This window comes from Wyeomyia smithii, chromosome 1 (assembly GCF_029784165.1).
Source record: "Wyeomyia smithii strain HCP4-BCI-WySm-NY-G18 chromosome 1, ASM2978416v1, whole genome shotgun sequence".
Lineage (NCBI taxonomy): Eukaryota > Metazoa > Arthropoda > Insecta > Diptera > Culicidae > Wyeomyia > Wyeomyia smithii.
In genome coordinates this window covers 140205844-140232643 of record NC_073694.1, presented here as the reverse complement: position 1 = coordinate 140232643, position 26800 = coordinate 140205844, and the positions used below count along the sequence as shown (strand labels likewise).

Below are 26800 nucleotides of genomic sequence, written 5' to 3'. Positions count from 1 at the left end.
CCGTTACAATTCGCACAGCGAAAATTTTTACTCATGTGTGACATGTGTATTTTTTGTGAGAAAAAAATCTCCACAAATGAGGCATTTTTGGTCCATGTTACAAAACTTTGAGCCATGGCCATAATGTGGCAAACACGGCATTGGGTGATATGCTTTTCACCTCCGCCAAACTTTCGATATAATTTCCATTTTACACGCACGTTATATAAAGCATGTGCTTTTTCAAATAATTTTAAGTTATTAACCTCACTGCGGTTAAAATGAATTAAATAATTTACAAGGGAAATTCCAGTTCGCTGACTGTTTTCGCCTCGTGATTTTTGTTTCATCAGAATTACTTGGGTAGGGGCTATACCAAGTAATTCTGTCAAAGTAATTTTGATCTCATCAACGGTTTGATCGTTGGTGAGACCTTTCAATACGACCTTGAACAGCTTGGCCCTCTTCTTATCATATGTAAAAAATTTATACATCTTTTCAGTTAAATACTGAATAAGACGATTCCAATCTTTCAATGTTTGGGCCAGTAAACGGCATCCGCCTCTTCCGCCAATTTGATAAGTAACTTTGACATCGGAGAGAAACGTAGAAACGTCTCTTTTAAAAATATTAAATTCAGAAGCAATAGCTACCACAATAGGTGGAACTTTCTCCTTTTTTACAGAAATTTCACTTTGAATAGTTTTACTTTCGAACATTTCAATTTCGCCGGCTTCTTGCTCAGGCAGAATATCATATAAATTTTCACTGCATAAGCTAGTTTCAGAAAGAGATGCCTCTCTTTTCCTCCCCGTAGCGATGCGTGGTTTCTTTTTTCGTCCTGCCATTTCAGGTGATACGAAAAAAGTTCAAAAATAATATCAAATTGCAAGTATTGAGAAAGAAAGAAATAGGTAGTCTTGAGAAAGACTGATGTAAGTTAACTTCCAGGTAATCTTTAAAAGACACACTGACAAAACACAAACTTTGAAGCTATAGGCAGTCAAAGACCAGTCCACAAGCAACCGAAAATACGTCTGACCTGTCGGGCAGCTCAAGACGCTCTGCGTGCGTACATTTATGTTTGTTGGTGTATATGTAGTTATACGCGACTACGGTTCAAATTTGTTTTGAGTGTACATCCGCCGCAGAGTGAAACTGCCACCTCTGCGGTTGTGAGCTGTCAAGGTGCACGACTTGATTAAGAAATACGTAACCACTTTTGAGGGTCATTCGAGATGCAATCATTTACGCGATGTTTTCAACACGCACGAACCAAAATTCGATCGCAGCACCATAAATAAGTTATGACTTTACTGTGAAATTCCGAAAAGTAGATGCTTTGTTCAACTCCTAATCGCCTTGGAGCGTTGATCCACTAACCTGAAGTATATAGGCACCAGCAGCTCGCATCTTAACGTTTATTGCAACTTGTGTACCTTTACAACAAAAGTGCACTTCATCACGGACCATTGCGCGCAGCAAAGGTTCTGATCGTACGAGAAACGTATCACGTTTGAATGCCCTATAGATGTAGTGTGGTAACAGAATACTAAGCAAAAAATAAGCAAGGAACACTCGACTGCCAGTTAAGCGAAACTTGACATAGTTTGTTGGTAGTTTGTGAGTTAGCTGTAGGCATTTTGCCATTTACTAGAGACTTTGCACACCTGCAAGCTAAAAAATATCCAAATTTTATTGGTAACAGTCATATCGCTCTGAGTTTGATAAGTCATTCGCTAAAATACACCGAAAAATTAGATCATTACTAAGTACACACGTGGGGATGACTAATGCCTGTTAGTACTGTACTGTACTAGTCCCTGTTAGTTTATACGAAGAATGATAGTTGTTACTCTCTACTATTTCCACTGCAGACTTCGTTCCGAATAAAAAACACGGTAAAGTGTCACGCTGCAACTAAGCAGGTGAACGGCGATCATTAGCATAACATTGCTCTGTATTGAGGGCTAAGAAGATCAGCGCGACTTTGAGAGCAACCTACAAGGACGGTCAACTATTCGTTAGTCTTCGTAAGCTGCGATGGAGCCGCGCGAGTTACAGCGGTTGCGACGATGTCAGGCCTGCGCAGATCACCGAATGAAAAGCGTCATACAGCAGTCAGTGGCGAATAAATCTAAAATCTAAAACCTAAAACCTGACCTGCATGCAGATCAGTTTATGTGCTACTAGGTTATGTACGTCACTTGCAGTGTAGATCACTTCTCCCCGTTAGCGTAAAACTCGTGTTCACTGTCGTGATAAGGCCGCATCGCACCACCACATAACTATCCCACCAGTCATCAGTCGGACCAGCATGCAATCGTTGTAAACAAGCTTCACATCGGCTTGCGCCTATGCTTACGAATGTATTTTTAACACACTTTAGCTTAAGACCCACTTATGATAAAGGACACCGGTGTATGGTGCACTTACACACACAGTAGCGACACTTGACACTGCGTTGCTGCAGTTTGTAAAGTCCTAACTGTCCATACTAGTTACCCATGACCCTGAAACTACGCCTTCGGTGTACGACTAGTGGCTGGGGGGACGTGATTGACAATAAATTGAAAGGTTATTATGGTCAGAACAAATTACACGACGGAGCTCTACATGAAACTTTCTATAGAGTTGTATAGGTATTCCCAATTAGTGTAGTATCAATTGTAGACAGCAAATGGTTAAACTCAATCGGTAAACATTGCAATATTTGTTGAATATGCATTAAACATCGCCCGGGTGAACCCTCGTTCAGTGAATGGAAGCGAACGCCACGCACACAGGCTTTATAGGCACGTTCACTCACAGGGAAAGCATGCTGAATACGTTGTGCTCCCTTTGCACCATTCGGTGTATCAGTAAGTAAGTGGCGAATGATGATTTATTGATGCAAATCAAACAGTTTCACTAGAGTTTGCTCGTCAAGCAACTCACCTCGTCGACCTTAGATTATAGCGCCCTGGAAGAATTGCTCGCGGGTCGCACGCCACTGCTTATTATCTAGCGGTAGCTAGATTAGCATTAAAGAGTAGAAAGATTATCAAGAGAAGGGCGCAGAATTTGGTCCATTCTCAAAGATGCACTGAACTCTATGTTTAATGTTTTTGACTGACAAACAACAATAGTTTTATAGAGTATAGTAGAGTCAATGTAGTTGCAATTTTTTGTATCCCTCATTTGAAACAAAAGTTGTTATTCGATTTGAAGTTCTATCAACATTAGGTTGCGTTATCCGATTCTTCATTTGAAAAAGGGAATCTGATAATTTCTCGGATGTCAGTGAGTTACGCACTGTAATGTATTAGTACTGTGACTGGAGCTGAAGCAGCACAAACTAGTTTTTTCTTTCGTCGATTAGAATAATATTCGTTTTTTTTTTCAAACATTTTGAACCTTACATTTCTGAAGATAACAAACGGGAAGCATACTTGAATATTTTCTCTACCTAATCGATGATCGACCTTTCAGAATGCACTACGTCATTTTTCTTGGTTCCCTACGTTTTGCCTTCCTCCTAGAAAGGTATAGCAATCACTTGCAAAACAGAAAGTATAAAAGTGCTCCAAAGGGCCGAAAGGCATATATCACTTGACTCAGCTCGACGAGCTGAGCATTTTTTGTATGTGTGTGTGTATGTGCAGTTTTTCATTCTCACTAACTTTTCTTAGAGATGGCTGGACCGATTTTCATGAAATTAATTGCAAATGAAGGGTCTCGTTGTCCCATAAGACCCTATTAAATTTCATTGTAATCGGATTTTTAGTTTAGAGGTTATGTATCAAAATGTAAAAATCATGAAACATCATTATCTCGAAAACTGCACAACCGATTTGAACAAAATTGATTTCAAATGAACGGGCTACCTGAAATACCCTTAACTTTTAAATTTCATAAAGATTGAACTTGTGGTTCAAAAGTTATGACAAGAAACGTGTTTTGACAACTACTTAATCTCACTCATGTTTTTCAGAGATGGCTGAACCGATTTTCATAAAATCAGTGTCAAATGGAAGGTCTAGTTGCCTCATAAGACCCTATTGATTTGTTTTGCAATCAGACTATTACTTTGCCTGTTATGTTTAAAAATGTGAAATCCAGCTATGAAAAGGGACATATTCCGAAGACTACTTGAACTCACTCACTTTTCTCAGAGATGGCTGACCCGATTTCCACAAAATTAGTGTCAACTAATAAGTCTAGCTGCCTCATAACACCCTATTGAATTTTACTGTAATCGAACTGTAATGTACTGTAATGTCTGTAATGTACCGAAATGTGAAAATCACGAAACTTCATTATCTCAGAAACTACACAACCGATTTGATCAATATTATTATCAGATTAGCGGACTAGTTAAGGGTTAACTGATGAGTTATGATAAAACACGTGGTTTAAAATTTTGGCTGCCCTATACGTTCCCATTTTATTTGATTATAATCAAACTTAAGCAACCGTTATGTATTAAATTGTTAATAAAACAACGAAAGTCTATTATCTCATAGATTACATGACTAATTTCAACAAAACTAATGTCATACGAACTTACAAATAACAAAATACATAATAATTTGATATGTGGCTCAAAAGTTATGGAAAGAGAAGACATTCAAAGGCTATTTAAAACTATACCTGCTTTGATTGATATATGTGGTCTCAACATAATTTAAATGTGGTTTTGTACTATTTGAACGTTCCAAACTCATTGATTCCTTGCGATGTGTTTAAAGTCTGCAAATACACGACGAATCGGCCATAGGATATGATCAAAGTCAAAAGACAAATCGTTTGAAATGTTTGGTTTTATCGAAATGACAACATCCTCGACTTTTGGCCTCTGTACATCGCCCTAATTCTGAATATATTTATATTGGGTGGTATTCGGTCATTTTCAGCAAATTTTCTGGCATCAATCTGACACCGGAATTACTCATATTGGGAGCTATTTAGTTATTTTGGTTGTTTTCCAGAAACTAACAGTGGTCGTCTTTAAATTCAAAATGGTGTCAAGGGTCAATGTTTCGTTTCTATGCATCATCTCGATTACGGAAATATCCATGTTGAGTATTATTTGGTCATTTTCGACTGTTTCCTAGAAGTTACTATTTAGCAATTCAAAATGGTGCCTGAGGTCAATTGTTAGCTCGTTGCATCATTCTGGTTCCAGAGATACTCATATTGGATGGTGTTTGGTTATTTTAGGCTGTTTTTCACAAACCGGAAGTCGCCATCTTGGATTTCAAAATGGTATTTAAAATAATTTCTGGTCGCTGAATTGGGTGTAATTCGATCATTTTCCGCTGTTTCCCAGGAACCGGAAGTCGCCAACCTAGAATCCAAAATGGGGTCTGTGGTCGATTTCAGCTGCTGTGTATCATTCTAGATCCGGAGATACTCTTGTTAGACGGAAATCGGCCATTTTTGGCTGTTTTCTATAAACCACAAGTTGCCATCCTACAATTCATAATGGTGTCTGAAGTCGATTTGTGGCTCCAGTGCATCATTACGATTCCGAAAAAACCCATATTGGGTGGTATTTGGTCGTTTGCCGCTGTTTTTCCGAAACCGGAAAACCATCTTAGAATTCAAAATGGTATCTGTGGTCGAATTTAGCTCCTGTGTATCTTTATCCGGATATTATTATATTGGGTGGAAATCGTCCATTTTGGGCTGTTTTCCAGAAGCCGGAAGTTGCCATCTTACATTCCAAAATGTTGCCTGAGGTCCATTATGGAACATATTTGTTACCAATATAAACATTCACCTGCCAAATATGGTTCCATTTAGTTGATTAGTTCGCGAGATGTGCAGAAATTTGTGCAGAAACATGTGCTTCCAAAAGAGGGAGGGGCGTCGAACCACTATGGAAATATTTATTACCCTTTAAAACAGCCACATACCAAATTCGGTTTCATTTGCTTGGTTTGTTCTTGAGTTGTGCAGAAATGTATGTTTCGTTTGTATTGGACCCCTCCTTTCCAGAAGAGGGAGGGGTCTCAAACTATCATAGGAACCTTTATCGGGACCAAAAATCTCTGCATACAAATTTTCACGTCGATCTGTTTGGTAGTTTTTGAGCCTATATGGATCAAACAGACAGACAGACCGGACTACATTTTTAGATGTATAGATTACAACATCAATATTGTAGAACCTAAAGAGTTCTATTTTTACAAATAAAAGTTTGAATGAGAAAGGCTGGGTCTGACCGCTAGGTGGATTAATTCAGGTTTTTTTCTCTGATTTTCAAATTAAAAAAAAAAATTTTTTTTTTAAATTTTCACTTACTGGCAAGTAGTGCAAAAAGTGACATTTCTCCGCAATAAAAGATGGCTGGCCTATAGGAAACATAACCCTGGTTCATGTGTCATGACAGGGACACCAGATAGGAAGACACGTCTTCATTTCGAAGATATTAGAGCACGTGTGAAGAAAACCAAGCTGAAGGTTGGTAGGTCGCTATGCCCGCTGGGCATCCTCCAGCAGCCCGATGTTTGCTTCAGGTGTTTCGAGCGGGGACATAAGTCGTGTTCCTGTAAAGGGCCCGATTCCCAAGTGCTTGGTATGCACCGGTAAGCGGGGCGCTAAGCACGTCACGGGACCCCCAAGTGCCCGGCTAGCAAGCCGGCTACTAAACCGCAGACGTGAGGGTGACGCAATTAAACCTGAACCACTGCTACGCGGCCCAGCAACTGCTATACCAAGCAGCCACTGAGTCGCTGTCGGACGTAGCCATCGTATCGGATCCCTACCGCATCCCTGCCTGAAACGGTAACTGGGTAGCCGATAAGTCCGAGATGGCGACCATATGGACGACAGGCAGGTTCAGGAGATTGTGTCGACGTCGAACGAGGGCTACGTGGTTGCCAAGGTGGACGGGATATTCTACTGCAGTTGCTATGCTCCGTCGCCTTAGTCTCCGGAAAGGTTCACCCAATTGGGCGATCGGGTAACAGTGGAACTAGCGGGTCTAAAGCCGTTTGTAGTGGCAGTCGACTTCAACGCATAGGCTGTTGAGTAGGGAAGCCGCTGCACTAACCAGAGGGGCCAGATCGACGTTCGGCAGCCCCGGACTGATCACGAACTGGAAGGTAGACAACGACCACACTGATAGCGACCACCATTCGGTCAGCTATAGCGTAGGGCCAATACCTCAACCACTCGCGGCTGGAAGACATCGACCAACGAATCGAAAAAATATGCTGGAATGTGCTATAACTTTGTAAGAAAAAGTTCTGGAGATGTGTGGTCTTCAACAAAAACGTGTGTTTTGTATGCCCAAATGCTTCTTTAGAACAACGTTTTCTTGTGAAATGTAACTAACAAAAGTTAAGTACAAAAAACTAACTTTTAAGTCACTTTCATAGAATATACTCTGTAACCAATAAAGATAACAATTTTATTTGTTCAGCAAAGTTTCATATTTTTGTACGTTCTAAAACTTTGCCAAATTAATCATTCCTCTATCTCTTAACACAAAAAAGTTAGTATTTTGGATATATGAAAACCTACTGTAACATATGCTCGCCGTACTCTAATACACTGCTGGAAATAAGTATAAAGACAAGCGACGTTTGGGCAAATTTGTACTGAGTGGTCAATATTGAACAGAACACATATACACTGCTGATTTATGGTGTAAATTCTCACGCAAAAATGTATTTGTTTTCTGGATTGTATATGTATCAAGATAAATAAGTGCTATATTCGGATTTTCGACGTGGAAATAAGTATAAAGACACTAATTGTTTTTTTAAAGAAACATTTTTTAATGAGCAAATTATAACGAATTAGTAATGCGTAGCATCACCTTTGTTATGTATGACCTCTTGCAGTCTTCGTGGCATAGAAATTATTAGATTTTTCAAAATATTAGGACCAACTTTAGACCATTCTTCTTGTATCGCGCGTTTCAGTTGTCCAGCCGTTTCATACTTCCGTCCATGCTTGAAAATGTTACGCGATAGTAAGCCCCACACGTTTTCTATCGGATTCAAATCGGGACTGCAGGCTGACCACTAAAAAAAAGGGATTTCGTGTAGCCTCAAAAACTCTTTGGTAGCTTTTGACGCATGACAAGCAGCATTATCCTGTTGAAAAATCATGTTTTCGTTCATAACATTTTCGGTAAATGGAATTAGAACTTCATCTGACAGCTCGCAATACATTTTTGAATTCATCCGTGATGAAATAAAACAAATAGGCGTTTTCCCAACCATGCTAAAACCGGCCCATATCATTACTGTTCCTCCACCGAAGTTTCGTTTCTCTCTTGTTGGTCTTTTTTGCCTTTTATTGTGCCAGAGACTAGTGAAACCATCTGGTCCATCAAGGTTGAATTTCTTCTCGTCACTGAAAACCACATTTGACCATTCATCTTCCCAAAACTGGTACTTTTCAGCGAAAGTAAAACGGGCCATCTTGTGACGAGGCAAAAGTCGTGGTACAGGCGTTGTTTTTGTAAAGACAATATTGGGATCATCGTTTAAAACCTGACGAATCCGAAGAGTAGATACGGACAGGTTCATTTCTACTTTGATTTCAGCCGAAGACAATTTCTGGCGGACTGCCATCCTTTTTATTTCCCGTTTATTTCTCGGCGTCAAAGAAGGTGGCCGCCCAGATCGCTTGTTTACGGCATATTTTTCGCCCAACCGGAAGAAGTTGTGCACTACATCTTTGCTCCTACCGATCCTGACAACCCTTGTTCTCGAAGTGCGACAACTCTTCCTCTCTCAAAATCGGTCAAAGCACTGTTTTTCGGCATTATTTTCTATAAAAATTCTCGATTGGGTAAATGAAATTAAAAAATTGATTTTTTCATCTTAATATTACCGTTAATAACTTATTTCAACCGCTGCGAAACACTAATGTCACAAAATACCCACTACAAAATAAAACAGACAGACCAACAATAGTGTCTTTATAATTACTTCCAAGCGCAAAAATGGAATAATTCGCTCATGACACACACACATGCAATTCCAGCAAACTTACGCGCAGTGCATATGCAACTTACTAGCACAATCACGTAAAAAAGCATTTGTTTCGAATATCTTACACTGTAAATTGAAACCAGTGAAAAGTGTGTTGTCTTTATACTTATTTCCAGCAGTGTATGAGTGGATTGGGACAAATGGAACCTAAAGGAGTTTGTATACTTCAGCTTAACTTCAAGGAAAAGTATTGACATCATGACCACTTGCCCCTTTCTAACCTATACGTTTTTATAGTTATCGAAAAAATAAGCTAAAATATGATATAACTTTGTAAGGAAAAGTCCTGGAGATATATGACCTTTGGCAAAAATGTGTGTTTTGTGTGCCCTAACAATTCCTCCAAACAACACTTTCGTGTAAAATGCAACTAACAAAAGTTAAGTACAAAAAACTAACTTTCAAGTAAGTTCCATGTAGTATACTTTAAGACTTTGTGCCGAAAGAAGATAGAATTTCATTTGTTCAACAAAGTTTCATATTTTTTAAACTTCTACAACTTTGTTAAATAAACCATTCTTCTATTTCTTAACACAAAAAAGTTAGTTTTTTTTTATTTTTAGTATAGTAAACTTTTCATACTTTTTGACAATTTGCGATTATGCGGGTCATTCATACAAACAATTGTTCCGAAGACACTTTTAAGCTAGGATGAAGGTGAAAGGCGCTAAAGAATTAAGTTCCACTTTTTGCCTTATTGGACCACTGTGCCATGGAGCGACGCCTATAAGGTCGTTACGGCCAAGATCAGAGCACCGGGATCGGACGGAATCCCGAAGCTGGCCATTAAGACGGCAATAAAGGTAGCCCCCGGGTTGTTCAGGACGGCTATGCAGAAATGCTTATACGACTGCCTCTTCCCGGATGAGTGGAAGCGATAGCGACTGGTTCTATTGCCGAAGGCCAGGAAACACACAGCTAGACACAGCCAAGACAGCCGAGGAGCACTCCAACATAAAAGAAGGGGTATTCGCTATTGCGCAACCGTTACGCTAGACGTGAAAAACACGTTCAGTAACGCCAGTTGGGACTCTATAGCCTACGTGCTTCGGAGTCTCGGAGTGCCGGTGCCACTGTACAAGATTCTGGAAAACTACTTTCAGAATCGAGTACTAGTCTACAACACACATGAAGGTCAAAAATGCGTCCCGATTACCGCAGGAGTACTGCAAGGTTCCATCCTGGGTCCGGTACTGTGGAATGTCATGTATGACGGTGTGCTGAAGCTGAAGCTCCTACCGGGAGCGGTGATTGTGGGCTTTGCAGACGATATAACTCTAGAGGTCTACGGCGAGTCAGTCAGCGAGGTCAAGTTGAAAGCCGCGCTATCCAGACGCATAGTTGAGGATTGGATACACTCCAGGAAACTGGAGTTAGCGCATCATAAGACTGAGGTCATCGTGGTAAACAACCCAATCGGAACAGAAGGCGGCGATCAATACCGGTGGATGCACTATCACCTCGAAACGATCCTTGAAGCTCTTGGGGCTTATGGTCGATGACAAGCTCACGTTTGGGTGCTACATCGACTACGCCTGCAAGAAAGCTTCCACGACTTACTTACCTTACCAGTCAGCTCCAGGCCGAAGTGTCCTTTGCTGTTGGAAGAAGTCGTTTCCATTTAATTCGGTCCATGGCTGCAGCTCGCCAGCCATGTCGTCGTCTTCCACTTGATCGAGCCACCTTGCTTGCTGCGCGCCCGTTATCAAGAACCGTTTTCGCCGGGTTGTCGTCCGACATCCTAACGACATGCCCAGCCCACCGTAGTTTCCCGATTTTCGCCGTTTGTACGATAAGTGGTTCTCCCAGCAGTTGATGCAACTCGTGGTTCATCCGCCTCCGCCATGATCCATCTTCCATCTGCACTTCACCACAGATGGTACGCAGCAGCCTTTCGTTCAAAAACCCAAAGCTTTCACGACTATAGCGACATTATCGCGCATGATGTCGAATAGCTCGGTGGTATTTAGCAGCAGGCGTAAGCTGCTAGCCAGCCTGGCAACGTCCATACTAAGGTAAGGCCCGTGTGGTCGAAAGCGTTGGGTACTTCCAGTTACCGTGGTAAACTGGAAAGCACCTACAGGCTCATGTGCCTGAGGGTCGCATACGCGTATCGAACCGTGCCATATGAGGCAATATGCGTCCTGGCTGGCACGGAAGGAGTGGTATACGAACCGCCAGAAGGTCAACTTCGATAATCAGGTGGCAGCGGGAGTGGTTCAATTCTACCAAAGGTAGATGGACACATCGACTCATCCCGGAGATAGCCGGATGGATCGAGAGGCGCCATGGAGAAGTTAACTTCCACCTGACATAGATACTGTCAGGAAATGGCTGCTTTAAGCAGTACCTGCACAAGTTTGGGTACGAGGAGTCGCCGATGTGCCCACAATGTGCGGAGGCGGAAGAATCCGCAGAGCATGTGATATTTGTTTGTCCACGTTCCGCACAGGTAAGGAGAGGTAAAATTAAAAGGCTTCCCAGATTGTTCTTTCACTGCAAGGCATCAATCGACGGGTAAACCATCGAAATGCCAGTGAAGGCTGACCATGCCTTCACTTAAGCAGCATAGTCAATGTATTATCGAATTGTCGTGGAGTGCATTAAAAGCACACTCGGCCTTTTCCCTGAAGCAATGACTAACGGCCAGGGGGAACAGGGTGCGAGAAAAATGGCGAACCGTAGAGCACGTGTGGAGATGTGAAAAGCTAATAATCGGTTGATTAACCGCTTCCGGATTTTTGGCATCTGTCAAAATTTCAATGGGGACGTGTTTACAGATTTCTCATATGTGAAATGCAGCCTCTTTGTACAAAGTTTCCGACTGCTTTCTTTTGACCTCCCTGGGTTGCGCGTTTCGATAAACCACTCTTCGTGATTCGTTGAATGATAAAGATGAGTGACCGACAACCTTGGAGTAGCCTTATCTCTTCCGAACAATATTCAAGAGTATATCGCGATAATCAATTCTCCGCAACTACAGACATTTTCTCATTTCATAGAAACAAGGGAAGGAACACCCAAGTTAAAATGTTCATATTGAATTGTTCTTCCCGAGACGTCGCGGTATTGAATTAACTGTAAAATTTCTATTCAAATCCCGGGATCCCGGAAAATATTTTCTGAGATGAAAATTATTGGAAAATCGATTGAAACATACAGAACGACTGTTCTATTGAACAACAAACACGCTCGAAGAGAAATGAGAATATTGATATGAAAGCTCTCTCTCTCTTCTTCATGCCAGTGTTTGGGTGGCTCCGAATCTAGAATAATTGTGCAAGCGCAATATACAGTTTTAAAACTTGCACAAAAATCTGGGCGAAAATTTTACGGTAAACCATTTTGACAGTGAAAATGTTCCGGTTTTAACTGTGTGTAATATCCTGCGAACCACAACCACAATTCGTAAAAAAGGTAGGGAAATACCGGTCAAAATAATGGACAAAAAAGGACTTCGTTCTCTTTGCTGTGTTTTCAGCAACAAATATTCATTGAGTCAACGGGATGTCGCAAAATTTTCGAGTTTACTAAACAGTACATCTGCAAAACGTTGAAAAGAGTTGGAATAATGTGCCCGGGAATATACTGTGGAATAAAATTCCTCGTTGAAATCCCAATGCGAAAAATGTTTAGTTTTGGACGATGAAAGTTAGATCCCTCTTTTGTCTCACAACCCTACAAATCATCCTCAGTGTCGCCCATCCGAAGATTTTTTTGGGATTTTTAGCTCATTGGTGTACAAAAACAACTGGAGAGCAAGGAACTGCAAATATTTGTTTGATACAATCCAGAGATGCATCGGAAAAGTCGACGTGAATACCGTACAACGCTCTTGTTCCGGTTTCCAGACAAAGCTCCGTCGAACAACCGATGATAATAATTAATGTATCTTCGGATGAAATCAGTTTAGCTGTTGGACTCAAAAGTTTGTCTCCTCGAAAAAGACCCGTTGTTAAATTTGAGCTAAATTGGAGATAGATCCTCAAAGCGAACAGAGTTTCTAGTGTTTATTACGGGAATCACTTCACGGAGAAATCAGAGTGAAGTGAATAAAGTCCTATTACGGGACTCGCAAACGTCGCAAAGTGACATCTGCCGTGAAATTTGGGTTATTATGAGTGTTATATGAGTGAAGTGGAAACGGAAAAAGCGACGTTTCGCGTGGAATTATTTCACGACCATTTTGAACGGTGAAATGATTTCACGAAGATAGGGAAGTTTAAAAATCAATTGATTTGTGATTTGATTTGATCAATTGATTTGATAGTGATAATATATATGGGATTTATTTCCCAGTAACAAGACTAATTTTTTTTTTTTTCCTTGAAAAAATCGACTCTCTGAGACTTACAAATTTTTGAGCTGCGGCCAATGGAACGTAAGGGAAAAATTTACCTTCGAATTTCGTTTAGCGGTAGGGCTCAAAAGTTTCCTCTTGTCGAAAAATGTCCTCATACAAAATTTCAGCTCAATCGACTTTTCGGGACTCAGAAATTTTTGAGTTGGGAAACTTGCTTATTTCACTTGTCCTATTCTCTTTTTAACTTCACTGTCAATCTCACTTCATGGAGGTGATTTTTGTCACCTCACTTGAGGTGGAAACGGGAATAGGTCTCAATAAGTGAAGTGAGCATGAAAGTGAAATATATTTCACCGTGAAGTGACTCCCGTAATAAGCACCTCTATTTTTTGATCGATTGAAAAAAAATTGACATAGTTCATTCATATAATTGTGAAAATCGATTTTTTTAAATCGTGTTTTAAATGCGGGTCGGACTCGATTACTCGGTTGGTAAATGGTTGGACACGAGTCACCTGAGACCCTATTGTGGTCATTCACCTTTGTCCAGCAATTCCTATCCCAACCTCCACGTGGTGCCGACCGGAATACGAGTAACCTTAGCGGAGATCGGGTAACCAACCCCGGTGGAAACTTTGGTCGTATGCTAACTGGGAAGAGGGAACGTGCGCGGCTGTTTTCCCATGTTAGGGGCGGCGGATAACAGCGTCTGACCCGGAGCGGGCGGCTGAATCATGAAACGCGGTGTCTCGCCAGCTAAATCTAAGACGGCAGCCCCGTCGCGAGACTAGCCATCGCCACCCTAGTAAGGTAGCATGGCGAAAACACTTTACTACGAATAATCAAGAAGAAACGAACCGGATCACTCAGCAACGACCTAGGCGACGAAAAAAGGACACTGATTAGAAACTCGGAACATGGAACTGTAGATCGCTGAAAATCCCGGGTGGCGACAGGATCCTACTGGATCAGTTGGAACCCCGTCACTTCGGCATCGTAGCGCTGCAGGAACTTTGTCGGAAAGGAGAAACTGTACGGAGGATGTGTGGCCGCAGGGCCCAGTACTACCAGAGCGGCGGCACAACAAATGAACGTGGTACCGGCTTCATTGTGTTGGGCAGGATACAAAGTCGTGTGATCAAGTGGCAGGCGATCAGCGACAGGATGAGTGTATTGAGAATTAAAGGCCGGTTCTATAATTACTCCATCATCAATGTGCACTGCCCGCATGAAGAAGGGCCCGATGGCGAAAAGGAAGCCTTCTACGCGCAGCTGGAGGACGTCTACGACGGCTGCTCGCAGCGGGACATCAAGATCGTCAGCGGGGATATGAACGCTCAAATCGGAAGGGAAGACTTGTATAAACCGGTGACCGGACACGAAAGTCTGCACACCGAAACGAACAACAACGGCCAAAGATGTGTCAACTTTGCAGCTTCCCGAGGAATGGTAGTCCGAAGTACATTCTTCCCCCGCAAGGACATCCACAAAGCCACTTGGAAATCACCTGACCAACAAATAACGAACCAAATTGACCATGTGCTCATCAAAGGACGATTTTTCTCGGACATCACCAACATACGCACCTACCGAGGTGCGGACATTGACTCGGACCGCTACTTAGTGGCGGTTTGTATGCGCTCAAAACTGTCGACTGTCTACCAGTCACGACAGAGCCGATCCCCGCGGCTCAACATCAAGCAGCTACGGGACCCGCAAGCTGCCGAAGTCTACGCACAACAGCTTGAAGCGGCACTACCCACGGCAGAGGAGCTCGGTGCAGCTTCTCTCGAGGATGGCTGGACCATGGGATCATGGCCATAAGGAACAGAGGCGCCGAGTGGCAGAAACGACTGGTATGATGGGGAATGCCAGGCAGCGGTGTCAGAGAAAAATCGGACCTGGGTAAACTACCTGAGGGTAAGGACGAGAGAGAACCTGGTCAAATACAGACGAGCAAGGAACGACATGACCACGATCCTGAGACGTAAAAAGCGCCAGCAAGAGGATCGTGATTATGAAGAGCTAGAAGAGCTGTTCACTGCTGATGAGACGCGAAAGTTCTACGAAAAGGTTAACCAATCCCGTAAAGGTTATGTGCCGCGAGCCGACTTTTGCAAGGATATGGAAGGTAACCTCATCACGAACGACAGCGAGGTGGTCGACAGGTGGAAGCAGCATTTCAATGGACATCTGAATGGCGATGCAGCAAACAGAAGCGGAACTGGAACGGACCTGGGAGTGCCAGCAGTAGATGACCGGGTATTAGCCCCCGATCTCCACGAAATACAGCGGGAGATTGGGAGGCTGAAGAACAACAAAGCCACCGGCAAAGACGGCCTGTCGGGCGAGCTCTACAAACATGGTAAAGTAACGCTTGCTAGAGCACTACACTGGGTCAATTCCAAGATCTGGGAAGAGGAAAAACTGCCGGAAGAGTGGATGGAGGAAGTCGTCTGCCCCATCTATAAGAAGGGCGACAAGCTGGAGTGCTGCAATTATCGTGGCATTACGCTTGTCAACGCTGCATATAAAATACTCTCCCAAGTTCTATTCCAACGTCTAACACCTTTAACAAGGAGGTTCGTGGGGCAGTACCAGGCGGGTTTCATGGGAGCCCGCGCAACCACGGACCAAATTTTTTCAATCCGACAGATTTTGCAAAAATGTCGTGAGTACAACGTGTCCACGCATCACATTTCTATCGACTTCAAGGCAGCCTATGATACAGTTGATCGAGAACAGCTATGGCAGATCATGCACGAGAACGAGGATATCTTCACGGATAAACTGACGCGGCTGATCAAGGCTACCATGAACCGTGTGATGTGTTACGTGCGTGTCTCGGGGATGCTCTCGAGTCCCTTCGAGTCATGCCGAGGATTGAGACAAGGTGATGGACTCTCTTGTTTGCTTTTTAACATCGCCCTCGAAGGTGTTATACGAAGAGCGGGCTACGACACGAGTGGTACGATTTTTACGAAACGGGTTCAGCTTAACGGCATCGCTGATGACTTCGACATCATAGCACGAAACTTTGCGACGGAGGATGAAACCTACACCAGACTAAAAGCGGAAGCCAAGCGTATTGGACTGCTGATCAATGCGTCGAAAACTAAGTATATGAAGGGAAGAGGCTCCAAGGAGAACAATGTCAGCCTCCCACCCCGGATCACCGTAGACGGCGATGAGCTCGAGGTGGTAGACGAGTTCGTGTACTTAGGATCGCTGGTGACCGCTGACAACAACACCAGCAAGGAGATCCGGAGACGCATTCAAGCGGGAAATCGTGCCTACTTTGCACTTCGCAAGACAATGAGATCCAATCGACGATGCGCCGCCGTACAAAGTTGAAGCTGCACAAAACACTAGTTAGACCGGTAGTATGGCCTAGAGACGACAACACTGCCCTCAGAGGACCTCAACGCCCTTGGAGTTTTCGAAAGGAAGGTGCTGCGAACCATCTACGGTGGAGTACAGACTGAAGACGGAGAATGGCGTAGACGCATGAACCATGAGCTGCACGCGGTGCTAGGAGAGACCCCCATTGCAAAGTTAACAGATTGCGATGGGCAGGCCACGTCGCAAGGATGCCGGACGACAACCCGGTAAAAACGACCCTTTTCAGTAACCCCTTCGGCACCAGAAACAGGGGAGCACAGCGTACACGATGGCTTGATCAGATTGAAAGTGACCTACGAGTGATAAGACGCCTGGGAGCATGGCGCCATACAGCCCAGAACCAATAGAATGGAGACGACTTCTTGATACAGCACGAGCCACCCCGGCTCTAGCCTGCTAGGTAAGGTACTCGATTACCCGGGATTCGATTACGCGGAATTTTAGACTCGTATTCGGAGTTTTATTTGCTGTTTGTTTTAAATATTTATTTTCAAAATTTTACCCTTACTATCCCTAATTTATTATTTGCTTCTCAAGACTTTCCCATTTTTTTCTACAGCAATAATTTCTGGCTACGCCACTGCAAGTAACATTATGAGATAAAATATTTCACGTTCTTTGATTTGAATAATTTTTTTGTGATTCGATTAGGGACCACGTGGACAGACTTCGACCTGTACTAAATTTCTTAGGCGATTCACACCGTCGAGAAAAACGTGTTCTCTCTTTCCTGTTGAAATGGTCACGTGATAAGTGGAAGATCCATTACGCTTATGAACAGAACCGTACAACGTTCATTGAGATTTATATATAGTTTTGTACTGTTTAAGTTACCTTACTATGTTTTACAGTCCAAAATGAACTTTTCCTACGTAATTTTTTAAACCATGCATAAAATCAATAGAATCGTTTGAAAATTAGACTAAAACTGGATTCAGTCCTCCACATTGGTCTTGTGATCACAATCACAATCTCACCTCAACTGGCACAATCTCACCCCGGCTCGTAATGTTCAGTGAAATTTCCGGTTTTTCCCGGTTGGGTGGCAACGCTGTAGTAAAATGAGCGGGAGCCTTGTCTTGGTAAATGAGCACTTTTTTCTTCGCCATATGCGGTTGTTTCGCCTTGATTTCAAACGGCCAATCGACCCAGTCATGTACAATAATATTGTTCATTGATTGTTTTACCATGTTCAAGGAAGTCGATGTATATTATGCCATACGAATCCAAAATACTGATCAACACTTTACCGGCACGATTTCACGATTTTTCTTGTATTTTCTGGCATGCATAATTTGGTTTTCCTGAGCGTGGAGAATGAGAGTACGTTTTTTTCTTGATTACGAGTTATGACGATTTTTGTTGATGTGAAGTTCCTACTGGATTAAACAGGATCATTCTAGATCTAGATTCTAGATTCTAGATGCTCAGCAATAATGTCTCGTACGTTAGGAGCTAGTTACGCCCTCGTTTTTGATAGACAAAAGTCGAAATTCTAAGGGAATTTTGGCTTTTATAATGATATCATGGAATTAGGCTCAAAGGTCAAATCAAGCGATTCTTTGCGCTTACATAATTATTTGACGGTTTTTCACGCATGACTCTATTCAAAGCTGTTATCTGAGCACAATGTAGAAATTTTCGTTAGAAAATGAGTATTCAGAAGTGATGGTGTTAATTCATGTTGATCTTATAATTGCTGTTTCAGTGTTTTCTGACAAGCGAAGAAATAGTATGCATTGAACTCTCTCTGTCGGCTAAGATGTTTAGAAAGTAGTTGCAGTCACCCTGCTGTTAACGGTGGGGTTGGATAACTGAAACGAGTTATGAACAGGTTGACAACCGCATCCGCAAACTCTCGCTCTGCAGAACCGTGTGGGATGAAACTTGAGGAAAGGCTACTCGAACGGACGAAAGGGGAAAGCAACTCGCAAAACTGCTCTACAGATTCGAAAACATTACTGCTCCTGCACGGACCTACCAGTTAGAAAGACTGCTAAACCGCATTACGTGATGCAGTCGCTGTCCAGTTGAAGCGAAATACGATGGGATTAGAAAACGATTGCAGCCAAAGTGAGACTGAATTGATCCGTAGCTTTTTAATAGACCACTCAATTTACCAAGAGTGTACAGTAGCATTTTATTGCCAGCACACCACCAGTCAATGCGTTATCTGTTTCCTAAGTGGCCGTGACACCACATTGGGCATGCGGTAAACACTCAAAATCAAAGCAGAACCGATCACGATCCATCTACGAGCGAGCTGCGAAAGACGGGGGAATGCGAATCGCCTTCAAGGTTAACTACATTAGAGAGCAACTTTTAAGGCTAATATGAATCTAACTTTTTTGTTTTGTCAATTTTTTCAGTGACCCAGAAATTGTACCGCATGCACACTATCTAGCAACAGTTTTCTACAAAAAAAAAAAAGATTAGTATTTGTAGACAAAAGCTGCACAATCTTGAAACAATATAATTCGAATGGGAAAATTCCTCTCGTTTACATCCAGCTGAGGCAGTAATTTGTTTTAATTAGTAAACAATTGCCACTGACATTGGCTCGCTAGATTCAAGCAACAGTGCAAATCAACCACGTAATCGTCGATATTTGCATTTCTACAACTTCTTTTCACTGGCGTTGCCACGTCGTGACAGTATTGTATGTTTTTACATTTGAATAACTGTTTGACGCTTCCCCGGGGCAGTTTCTCGAAGATGTCTGAGCTGTTTTCCTGGAAAAGTATCATTTTACGAGAACTTTCGAGCATCTGGGGCTGGAACGATTTGATCACTTGCTATCGAATTTGCCCTAAAACGTTTGCCTAAGCGAATGTCAGAATTTAATTTTTGATTTATTCTTTGTCAAATGTCAAATAACAATCAACACAACCGAAATATAAATATGGACTGAATTTTCTTTGAAGGAATCTTAATTTTTATGAAAGATGTATTCCACTGAATATAAATCACAACACAAAACAATATCAATGTTTTAGCAACATATATAAAACAATGCCGCAAGTTTTATTTTTCAATTTAAAAATTTTCTGAAAATTTCGTACGGGGGACTGTTTATTTAAGTTTCGTATTTCCTGAAAACATTACTTGCTGTAGGGAAGCTTTTCATCAAAAAATATATTAAACATATTACTAACAAGCTTTGCCAAAGTGTAGATTTTGTTTCTCGTGAGCTCGTGATAACCGCTGCTTTTCCAGTGGATTCTCAGCTCATTTCTCTAATAGATTACAATTGAAAAGAAATGCCATTTATTATACCAAAAGTTTAGGGAAAATATAGCCTATCGATCAAGATACCGACGTTCGAAATACATTAAAGTCGTTTTTTACGCGGGGGATACGTGCCGCGTAAATTCCGGAATCCTCGTAAAAAAAACGCGCAAATTTCGGAATCCGCGTAAAAATCCGCGTAAATTCCGGAATCCACGTAAAAAAAACCCGCGTTAATTTTGCAATCCGAGTGAAGAGAAACCGAAATCCGCGCAAAAAAAAAAACCGCGTAAATTCAGGAATCCGTGTAAAAAAAACGCGTCAATTCCGGAATCCGCGTAAAAAGTCACGTAAAAAAACCCGCGTAAAAAGCGACCTTAGTGTACGTTCAGTAACAGTAACAATATATGCATTTAAAACGGTATTTGGTACATGCGATTCTACTCTATAACTTGCTGTTCTTAGCTATAGAAGCTTGTGAAATGTTGAATTAGTGGTACTTCAATTCAAGTTTTCGGTAGTTTGGCAGAAAAATTTACTAATCAAAGTTTGTAGAACACACTAACTTTCGATCATGTTCGTTATATTTTTCGTAGCTTGCCACGCTACTAAAACTAAACTAAAACGTAGTCCTATAAGATATATCATAACAACTTCGGAAAGCAAATATCTCAGTCCAGAAATAAAAGATATAAGTATTTTACAAAATAAAGGAATGCAAAAGCGGATGAATTTCTGCTCATGACCTTCTGAACTTTAATACGCAATAATAACAAAAAGATCGTGAAATACCCGACAAACTGAAACATCAAAAAAACAAGCAAAAGCCAGTTTGCAGGAATCATCTCTTCCCAATAACAACAAACATCAATAATGTTTTTTGCGCATATTGTGGCTAAGGTAAGTCGAGCGAACCTCCAAGGTCGCAGGCGATTCACAACCATATGTTAACCACAATTTCGGAACCGTTGACCAAGCTATAATCCCAAAAATTGGCATGTCTTATTCCAAAAAATGGCAGTGCTTTAATTGAATGGAAAAACACAGTCTATACTAAGACAATCGAGACAATTTCGAAGCGACATAGTTTCTCGCATAGTATTATATGTACATGACTTGTTTTATCGACGCTTGTCTCATCCATCACTGAAACCAGTTTGAAAGATGGTTTTTTTTTATTCAAAAAATTTGCATCTTCGATGAACAGTTTGTTTTGCCTGCAACTATCTGTTTACAGCTAGGTCGGTACTGAAACATCCTAGTACGTAATAATAATAGCTGTTCGTTAGTTATTTGTTTGTGTTTGATGTTTGTTGCAAGAGCTGCACGAATTAATACACTGTACCAACAGCTAAACACTGTGCTAGCAATGCATCGATGCGGCAAAGCCATTTCAGGGTTCCAGATCGGGTCCGATAATTGCAACGCTTGCGTACCAACAGCTGTAACAATTTTAGCTAAGTTCAACTTTAACAAACCGATTGTTATAACGCAAATCGACCATTCGTAATATGGTTCGCCTTTTTCGTATAGAAATATAACAATCACGATCGCGAAACAAGATATTCGATACCTAAGCTAGATTGGTCAAATCCGTCATGCAAATCTATGCATACACTTCCAAAAATGAATGTATACTGACAAAAATTGCAAATATAAGCTTAATCTTCTAAATCAGGCCTGTCCAACCTTTATGACATGCGGGCCAAATTTCACAATCCACAAAAACTCTCGGGCCAAAACATTTAAATTTCAGCTAGTTTTTAGATTATGTGCAAATATATGGTAGAAAATCATGCTGGTCAACTTTGATTTTGACATAAAAGCAGTCCGTTTTAGATTGAAAAGCTAAGGGTGATACCAGTTGAAGCTCACCAGGCCCAGATTTAAGGGGGGAAAGGGGGCAGATGCCCCGGGCCTCCCGATTCAAGGGGCCCCCCTAGTCCTGAGGCGACCTGTTTTTTTGCTCGTCACCTTCCAGAACAGGTATCGTTAAATGTTTTAAGGAAAGAGGGCCTCACAAACAAATTTGCCACGGCACCCCCGCCGTCTAAATCCGGCCCTGAGGCTCACCATAATAAAATCTTACAAGCCACAGCCATAACAAATATGGAAAACAAACAAAGATTTTTTGAAATTTGATTTGTAAGATTTTAAAATTACATGAGCTTGGAGAATTGATGAGAAACTTGAAACTATTGGCTTTTTTTCGGAACACGTGCCATATTGATATCAAAATCTGATACCGAAATCCGCAAACATGATTCTAAATGAGAAATGAAGCAGAGGGCCAGATGTGGTCCGCGGGCCGTACGTTGGACAGCCCTGTTCTAAATCATTGATTAGCTTCCAACATTAGATAAAAAAATCATTCGGTTTTAGGAGGTAAGGAACAGTTAATTTCACGTGAAATCATTTTTCATTGCAATTTAGGGATCATTAAAGGAAGCAACGTAATTATTTTAACAAATATGACTTGTGATGAGTTTGGACCTTTCTTGTAACTTCTTTCCTAATTTTTCGGTTGCCATATGGAATTGTTAATCATGAAGTTTCAACCATCATTCAACATTACATAACTTTATCACCGACCGGTGATACACCAACATAATAATTCATAATATCATAAAGATTACAACTGGACTGAGAAAATGCATTTTTAACAAATCCACAAGCCAACAAATTTTTTAAATGTTCTTTCTAAGTAAACGATCATAAAAATAACCCAAAATCGCTGACAAATCAGCAGACAACCTTAGTTAAGTTTTCCGAAAACAAATGCTTCAATTTTGCCCAAGAAGGTCAACACGCATGATTCTAAGAGAAACATTTGCAATAGATTTGAGATCAATTATTTCTCCATTAGCCCATCATTTTCAAACCGCTCTATAAGTGAACAAGGGTCTAGTGGGCTCTTATATTATAGCACATGCTGGAACATGCTCACTTGATGTCGATGGATACGAAGCAGGCTGATTGCAGTGTAGAAATTAAGACTGGCAAGGTTATACACTCCAAATAATTATTTCCATTTAGGGTGGGCGGCAACATGGCCGTCTCATCGCATGTTTACACTATAAGCAAATTCACATTCATGTGCACACTGCAGTTTTTGGATGAATGTTTACGCTTACAACTTGAAAGGTTGCGGGAATAAATAACTTCGCGGTTTTTATTTATATTAGGAGCTGAATGCTTTCTTTCAACACATACCAAGGCCATTATTAATCGAGAGGCAAAAAATGTTAGTGCAAACTAGGTTTAAAACTGATTGGTGGTGCCGCATCTTGGGGGCTAAATGAGTATGAACATGGAAGAAAAACATGGGATGTTTTTCCCACAAAGAAGTGCGTGTGATTTTGTTGTACAGTGCCACACTGATTGTGAGTCAATAGGTTGCACAGTCCAGGCAGTTTTAGGGCATCACATAGTTGCGAGCGTTGCTCATTATCATCATGAGAAAGGTTTTTCCACATCGCGATGAAATCGAGTCGCATCTAACAATAGCATCTGCTGCGATGTGAACAGCGGAGAAAACATCGATCAAACGTCAATTAGTACGTGGAGGTATGTAAGTGCGAAATCAGATAAGAGTTTAAGATTGAATACAGCTTTATGATGGAATACTAATCCGGATGATCAGACGAAGGACAACTGCTGACAGTATGAAAACAAGGCAGAAAATTCAAATCACGTATTTACATAAAATGCAATCGTTCGAATGCTTCTTTGCACGGTGACGCGCGGCTGTTTACCCCGTTAAGTGCAGTAGTTTATATATAAACAGAAACTGGCTGCTATGCATGCAAATCAATTGCTTTACGCTGTTTATTACTCCCAATTGCGATTCGAAGCAGCAAATGGGGATTTTTCACAAATTACTGAACTTCGAACTAAATTTGTTGACCACAGCTGGCCAGACAGTCAGGACAAAGTTTTCATGAAAAATATGCACACTGCGCGAAACTCGGAACTCTAAATCAATAGAAGAATTAATATAACAATTATGATTTACTTTCGCTTTTCATTTTGCTAAATAGCCATTGAACGACTGATAAATGCGATTTGAGCACCAACAACCGACCGATATTGTAATCGTGTATACTCCAAAAAGCTTATCCACGGTGTTACTTCATGCTTTCATTACTGTATGAGCGAAACTTATGCAATTTTCGACGGTATAATCGTAGATCTCACACTTCTTCCCGCTTGATTATTGACGAGACCGGGCTGATCATGTTTAAGCTAAGCTATGCTATCAATAATTTCCGTTCAATGCAAGTCATCCCAGTACAGAAGAGGGCGTGGCAACCGTTTTTACATTTCACAGTAGCGCATTCAGACTTATTTGCGCTTCGTGCCTAAATGACCACTTTCATCACTTGTTTCTAAGAAAATACATACGTTATGCAATGCGTGGTCTTCTCAGTTGGCCTCGAGTTGCGCTATTGGCATCTGGACGTTCATACAATATTTATTTTGTTTGTTGACTGTATTCAAGGTATTGTGAAGACTCAATCATTTTCCAGTTTAATGACTTCTAAACTTTGGCTTAACACCTGGCATTTCAACATTGCAAACTACCCGAGTCGCATTTTACGTTGAAAGTTGAAGAACCCCGTAAATTTCGAAATTCGCGTGAATTCAGAAGTCTGCTTCCTTTTAAAAGGTTGGTGATGACCACTTTCGAAATGGACTGAAAAGCAGTTTGATTCACACCCTAAAGTAAAATATCAACAAATCAAGATAACTATGAAGAACAAATAAAACGTCAGGAGAGATCAGTAAACATTTGAAAATTTGATTTTAGATAATTTATTTGAAATTCTGAATGAACAAATTGGAAACGCGTAAAAACGACTTCAATGTAAAAAAAAATAGAGATAGGCTTGCACAACTCAGGCACATCCGTTGCGAGTTGTTATTGTATAAGGACAAATATAGATGTACCCCGCTACGACCTACTGTCTGAACAAAATCTCTCTTTTAACTACGATTTTAATATATGACGACGAAAATGCAGTTATCACACCACGACGAAAACTAGGACGGCGAAAAATGATTAACGAATTTCATGTAACGCGAAAACAGAACAGGTTTGACAAACTCTGAGATGAAAAGTTATCCATCCAATGCTTTCAAAATCAAGGAATCGCTAACAGAACTTATTTTGCAGTAAAATAAAAGCGAATTTGACGAAATTTAATGTGATGCAAAACGCAGATTTGATTAAAATCCAACCAGCATAGTCTGACGTTCTGCACAAAGTTTTTCGCAAACAATGTTATTCGTTCGAAATCCATCCTACCCCGAGCTAAAAATAGACCTTTTTACAGCACAAGTTTTCGATGCTTTTTCGTTTAGGCCATGCAATGTTTTTGACAAATTCATGAACATTTTCAATCGCTGTTTCCGTATAGGTATGCAATTGAATGATTGAATCCACCATGCACTCTATTTTGTTCACTTTGAGTAGTGTATTTTCCTTTATCTTTCTCATTCAGTGCGAATCTGAATAATACAATCAGTAAAGAAATATTTGATTTGTCAAACTCTTTTGCCTTTCCATGGGCAAAATGATGGTCGTCAACTTACCAGTTTTCGGAACGTTCCTCAATTTACACTCTCGCGCAACAGGAAATCTTCCACTCGGAAAAACATTGGATTTCAAACCACCATAAGATTGAAAACAACTTATTCCAAAACAATTGACATTAAACTGATCGAAATCACTCACGCACTTTGACTGATGGCCGACAGACCAGGAAATATCCAGCTGGACCTTTTACAATCTACTTCAGCACTTAAGAGAAGGAAAATTTTTGCCACGGTATCACTTTTGCACAATTAAAATATTGCTCTTCATCCGGAGGGACACCAATGGAAAAATCAGCAAAACACGACGGTAGACCATCAGCAACGGGACGAATCCGAAGTACTTGAAACGGCTGTGCCAAGAACAGTCACAGGCAGTAGCAGTAGCAAACTAATCTACGACGAACGCACAAACACGACCGTCCGCAACGACGACTACACTCGACAGTAATTGAAATGACTGTGGTAGCGGCACTCTGCACGAAACTGAAAACTTCTACGTTATACACTCTGATGATACCGAAGATACTGATGCAAATATCAATGATCGTTCAAATACCAACAAATCGTTGCTGGAGTGTGGGTGGAACGTTCAAATAATGAACTAGACTACTACAGATCTGGAATCGTCATTTTTGACCGTGCCAGAGATGCCAGATGTTTTGAAAGTCATCATTTAGGTAAAAAATTCCATACAAATTTTTACCCAAAATTAGGTATTCGCATATTATCGATCTGTTGCGTTGTTTTCACCAATTTTTATGCGTATTATTTACCTAAACCAGTGAAAACATTCAGGTTTGCGTAAATTTATGTTTTTACGTGTTCGCCTGGTAATATTTTCTTTGTGTGTAAGATAGTTCAATTTTAAGAAAGTCTGTGCAAATATAACAGGCTTCCTCGAAAATCTGTTGAAGCTATCCCGCATAGTCAATAACCATAAAGCGTGCCTAACAATCCATTCGAGGTAGAGTGTCGACTTGTGGATTATCGTTGGAACATATGGATTGTCATCCGTTCATGGTTCTTGTTTACCAAAGATGAACAAAATACAAATATCTACAAATCAACAAAAATCTACTCACGCACTATGAAAATTTACATTTCTTCGAAGATTTACATTTCTTTTAAGGCCCAAACACAATGGATTCGTTTGCGTTGCGTTGACGTTCTTTTGACAGAAAATGTATATGCTAACTGTCAAATAGCCGCAATGCAGCCGCGACGTATCCATTGTGTTTGTCTTTGGGTTTTCGCGGGGGTCTTTACATCGAGGGAATGCCTTTTCCTATCCCTC

General features: G+C 41.1%; 1 protein-coding gene across 1 annotated transcript in view; it reads right to left on the bottom strand.

Moving 5' to 3' along the window:
* Positions 1-25993, bottom strand: part of LOC129722464 (E3 ubiquitin-protein ligase RNF19B-like) — a 90191-nt gene extending 64198 nt beyond the window's left edge. The window contains exon 1 of the mRNA XM_055675916.1: positions 25504-25993. The gene's annotated coding sequence lies outside the window, so the exon portion shown is untranslated. The remainder of the gene's footprint in view (positions 1-25503) is intronic.
* Positions 25994-26800: the final 807 nt, after the last annotated feature.